Genomic DNA, 5501 nt, shown 5'->3' with positions numbered 1-5501 from the left:
CCTAAGACCTTAACCTTGGTTTAACCTTAACCCACCTTTCCTCCTCTCTTTCTTTTTCAAAAACCAGCACCAAATTTCCCCAATACCATAAAAATAATCTTTTTCAAGAAAAGTTTAAAAATTAAAGCTCAACCCACTTTTTCCACTTCACACAGAGCTGCAGGTCTAGAATGTTGCAGCATTATGAGCAGTTTACCAAACTTTTATTCAAAAACACACCAAACCATGAAAACTTTAAAACACAATCAACCTATGAAATTGAAATTTATTAACAAACAAATGTGCACTTTTAAGAAGTCCAAGGGGGATCTTTCAGATTTTAATAGGGAGCAGCACAACTCTCAGAGTGTTGTTCTGAGACCGTTGCCGGATGATGGTATACTTTTACCCTTTGGCCATTAACCTTGAAAATAGATTTATCTTCCGGGTTTATCAAATCCACTGCTCCATAAGGATAAACTTTAGAAATAAGAAAAGGCCCAGACCATCTAGACTTAAGTTTTCCAGGGAATAACTTCAGTYTAGAATTAAATAACAGCACAAGCTGGCCTTCTCTCAATTCTCTGTGCTGGATTTTATTATCATGCCATTTCTTTGTCTTTTCCTTATAAAGTTTGGCATTCTCATAAGACAACAACCTATGTTCATCCAGTTCACACAGTTGCAACATCCTTTTCTTTTCGGCTTCTTTCAAAGACATATTGAGCTCTTTGATAGCCCAGTATGCTTTGTGCTCTAGCTCTAAAGGCAGATGGCAGGCTTTTCCATAGACTAGATTATATGGGGACATACCTATTGGTGTTTTAAAAGCAGTTCTGTATGCCCAAAAAGCGTCGTCTAATTTAAATGCCCAATCCTTTCTATTGGGTTTTACAATTTTATCCAAAATGCCTTTTATTTCTCTATTAGAGAGCTCAACTAAGCCATTTGTTTGTGGAACAAATTGTTTACAAAGTGGGTACCCTCGTCACTGATTAGTGCCCTCGGGGTACCGAACCGTGTGAAAATTTGTTTTTGAAGGAACTTAACCACAGTTTTTGCATCATTTGACACACATGCCATGGCTTCTACCCACTTGGATACATAGTCAACAGCCACAAGAATGTACTGGCAATTATTTGATGGGGGGAAAGGACCCATAAAGTCTATTCCCCAAACGTCAAATAATTCAACTTCTAGTATCCYATTTAATGGCATTTCATTTCTCTTGGAAATGGAGCCACTCCTTTGACATTTGTTGCACCTCTGTGCAAAATTGTGGGAATCTTTAAAAAGTGTAGGCCAATAGAAACCTGACTGTAGGACCTTGGTTGCAGTCCTCTAACCTCCAAAATGGCCTCCGTATGGTGCATGATGGCAATGATGCAGGATTGCTGCCACTTCAGATTCAGGCACGCATCTTCTCATAATCTGATCTGCACCAAGTCTAAACAGAAGTGGGTCATCCCATAAATAAGATTTAGCATCATGAAAAAATTTCTTTAACATGTGACCTGTGTAATCAGAGGGTTTTATTCCACATGCCAAAAAATTAGCTAAATCAGCAAACCATGGTGTCTTAGGTTGGTTTATCATGAGGATTCTCTCATTTGGAAAAGTATCATTAATGTCCAATCCCTCTCTCTCAAGTTCTTCTAACCTAGACAAATGGTCTGCCACTTGATTCTCTATTCCCTTCCGATCAAGTATCTCTAAGTTAAATTCTTGCAACAAAAGCACCCATCTTATCAACCTTGGTTTTGCATCTTTCTTTGAGATTAGGTACTTGATGGCTGCATGATCAGTATGCACAATTACATTTGTTCCCGTCAAATAGGACCTAAATCTCTCAAAAGCAAAAACTATAGCCAATAATTCTTTCTCAATTGTGGTGTAATTGATTTGTGTCTCATTCAAAATCTTACTTGCATAGTAGATTGAATGAAACAACTTCTCCTTCCGTTGCCCTAACATAGCACCTACTTCCCAATCACTAGCGTCACACATGATCTCAAAAGGTTTGTTCTAGTCAGGGGCAACTACCATTGGTGCGGTAACCAAAGCTTTCTTCAAAGTTTTAAATGCATTTCTGTACTCATCATTAAAATTGAATTTTTGATCATGTTGTAGGAGTAAACAAAGAGGTTTTGAAATTTTTGAAAAATCTTTGATGAACCTCCTATAAAATCCGGCATGACCAAGAAAGCTTCTAATTCCCTTCACAGTGGTGGGCTCAGGTAGTTTTTCAATTACTTCCAGTTTTGCCTTATCTACCTCAACCCCTCGTTTAGAAATCAAGTGCCCAAGAACAATACCTTCTTTGACCATGAAGTGACATTTCTCCCAATTAAGAACCAAGTCTGTTTCCTCACACATTTCTAAGCTCTTTTTCAAATTATTTAAACAATTGTCAAATGATGAATCATATACAGAAAAGTCATCCATAAATATTTCAATGGATTTTTCAAGCATATCAGAAAATATGGACATCATACATCTTTGAAAAGTGGCAGGAGGATTACATAGTCTGAATGGCATTCTTCTAAAAGCAAAGGTGCCATAAGGACATGTAAAGGTGGTCTTTTCCTGGTCCTCAGGAGAAATGGCTATTTGATTGTACCCTAAATACCCATCTAAGAAACAATAGTACTCTTTTCCGGCTAATCTGTCTAACATTTGGTCAATGAAAGGTAGTGGAAAATTGTCCTTTTGGGTAGTTCATTTTTGCCATTTATGATGACTGTGAACCCTCTTTTCTTAGGAACACACTGGACCGGACTAACCCAAGAACTACTGGCTATTGGAAAGATAACTCCAGCATCTAACCATTTCAAAATCTCTTTCTTGACTACCTCTTTCATGACAGGGTTCAGCCTTCTCTGAGATTATATGGCCATGAAGTTTTTATCCTCTAAGATGATCTTGTGTTGACAAATAAAAGGACTAATCCCTTTTAGGTCAGCAATAGTCCATCCTAAGGCCTTCTTGTGCAATTTCAGCATATCCACAAGTTTCTTTTCTTGATGCAATTCTAGGATAGATGAGATAATGACAGGCAATTTGCCTTCTTCTCCTAGAAAATAATATTTCAAGTGGGATGGGAGTTGCTTTAACTCCAACTCAGGTGGTGATTCTATGGACGGGGTGAAGTCTTTTTGCTCATTATTTTCAAGCAGCTCAATTGCTGTAGCATCTACTGGGATAACATCAGTTCCTATCTCCTCTATCTTCTTAATACTTTCCTCTTCTATTTCCTCATCATACTCTCCTTCCAGCTTAAGGTTTCTCTGAATTCCTTCTTCCCAACACATCTCCTCTATCTCAGTTATTCTTGAACACTCTTCTAAGTAATCAGGGTACTTTAGAGAGTTGAAGACATTAAAGGTGACTTTTTGGTCCTGGAGTCTCATGGTTAACTCTCCTTTCTGGACATCAATCAGGGTTCTTCCGGTGGCTAAGAAAGGTCTTCCTAAAATAATCGGAATGTCCTTATCGGCCTCAAAATCTAGTATGATAAAGTCTGCCGGAAATATGAACTTGTCAACCTGCACCAAAACATCTTCAATTTTCCCCTTAGGATATGCTATGGACTTGTTGGCCAATTGGAGTGTGACGGTGGTGGGTCTAGCCTCTCCTATGCCTAAGGTGTTAAAGACAGACAAAGGCATGAGGTTAATACTAGCTCCTAAGTCACATAAGGCTTTCCCTATCTCATTCCCTCCTATTGAACAAGGAATGGTAAAACTCCCTGGATCTTTTAGCTTAGGGGGTATGCTATTGGTCAAAAGCGCACTACATCCTTCAGTTAGGGCTACTGTCTCATACTCAGTCAACTTTTTCTTCTTGCTTAAGATATCATTCAGAAACTTAGCATAACTAGGCATTTACTCAATTGCTTCAACAAGGGGTATGTTGATGTGCAATTCTTTAAACACATCCAAGAACTTCTTAAAATGCAATTCTTCTTTCTGATTCCTCAACCTTTGGGGGTAAGGAACATAAGGAGGGATTGGTTTTATCACATTTTTGCTTGGAGGTGTTGAGCAAGATGGGTCTTGAATGCCCTGAGTCCTTTTGGTGCTCTTTAGTGGTTCTGGTGGAATCTTATTATCAAGCTTAGGGGTTTCTACAACCTCAGTCCCTTCTGACTTCTTCTGAGTCTCCTCTAGAAAAAGTAAAGGGAAGTCTGATCTAGGGGGAACAAGAGTAATGGTCTCAGATGTTTGCTTTTCTAAAAGTGGGACCAGTCCTTCCTTGAGAGGGACCGACACTAGATCACTAGGTTCTGACAGTCTTGGTGTATTATCTTATTGCACTTTTTCTATCAACTCCTTTCCACTCCTAAGAGTTACTACTTTCACATGCTCATTTCCTAGGTCTCTAGGGACTTCTGTATTACTGGGCAAGGTTCCATGGGCTCGACTATTCTGGTTAAGTGCAAGTTAACTAACTTGAGTCTCTAAATTCCTGATGGCAGCACTTTGTTGATTAATCAAAGCTTGATTTTGGGCTTGAGCCTGTGCTAAAAGTCCTTTAATCATTGCTTCCAAAGAAGATGATGATTCTGCCTGTAGAGGAGGTTTATTCTGAAAATGTGGCTGAGAATTTTGAAAACTTTGTTGGTGGTTTTGAGAGTTAGAACTATTTGCATGATGCTGTGGTTGGAAATTAGAAGTTCCTTGTTGCTTATGGACTGGTGGATTAAGGCTGGGACTGGTCCAAGAAAAGTTCGGGTGTTGTCTCTAACTGACATTATATGAGTTAGAGTAGGGATTCGATATGTTTTGAACATAATTTACTGATTCAGAATAATGAGAACAATGTTCATATGAATGATCCCCACCACAGCACACACACTGCACATATAGGACTGTTGGAACAAATGTGTTAGCAGCTTGCTGTATTCCCTGACCAAAAGTTAAATTTTTCAATAAATTGGTCATGAACGTAAGCTGAGCTGTTAATGCAGTATATGCATCCACCTCATGTATTCCAGCAATCTTTTTCTGTGGTTGGGCACGTGGGTCAGCCCAATGCCCATTGTTTGCTGATATCTTTTCTAGGATCTCATATCCCTCATTATAGGTACTGGCTGTAAAGGCTTCGCCTGCAGTCGCGTCGAGCATTTGTTTTTCCATGGGACTTAACCCATTTTAAAACGTCTCAAGTTGAATACAGTACGGAATGCCATGGTGTGGGCATTTCCTTAACAGCTCTTTAAACCTTTTCCACGTGTCAGGAACAACTTCATCATCCAGTTGTTTAAAAAGACAGATTTCGTTTCTGGACATAGCATTCCTTGTTGGTGGGAAATATTTTTGCAAAAAAATTTCCGCCATGTTACCCCATGACGGCACAGATCCTGGTGTTATTAAACCATGCTTTTGCCCGATCCCGGAATGAAAATGGAAATAAAGTAAGTCTGAGAGCATCATTTGACACTCTTGGGATCAGGAAGACATCTGTGATTTCCATAAAAGACTTTAAATGAGAATGTGGGTCTTCTGAGGGCTGTCCAACAA

The 5501-nt window shown here is 39.1% G+C and overlaps 1 non-coding gene and 1 pseudogene across 1 annotated transcript; one reads left to right on the top strand and one right to left on the bottom strand.

Moving 5' to 3' along the window:
• Positions 1-319: 319 nt before the first annotated feature.
• Positions 320-3863, bottom strand: LOC112506133 (annotated as a pseudogene).
• A 1300-nt stretch (positions 3864-5163) lies between these two features.
• LOC112508271 lies at positions 5164-5270 on the top strand. The gene has a single exon (XR_003068654.1). It is a non-coding gene; the product is annotated as a small nucleolar RNA R71 (small nucleolar RNA).
• Positions 5271-5501: the final 231 nt, after the last annotated feature.

Source organism: Cynara cardunculus (genome assembly GCF_001531365.2).
Source record: "Cynara cardunculus var. scolymus isolate 2C chromosome LG 2, CcrdV1, whole genome shotgun sequence".
NCBI classification, from domain to species: domain Eukaryota; kingdom Viridiplantae; phylum Streptophyta; class Magnoliopsida; order Asterales; family Asteraceae; genus Cynara; species Cynara cardunculus.
The sequence above is the reverse complement of the archived record's forward strand: the minus strand, read 5'-3'. Positions and strand labels throughout refer to the sequence as shown.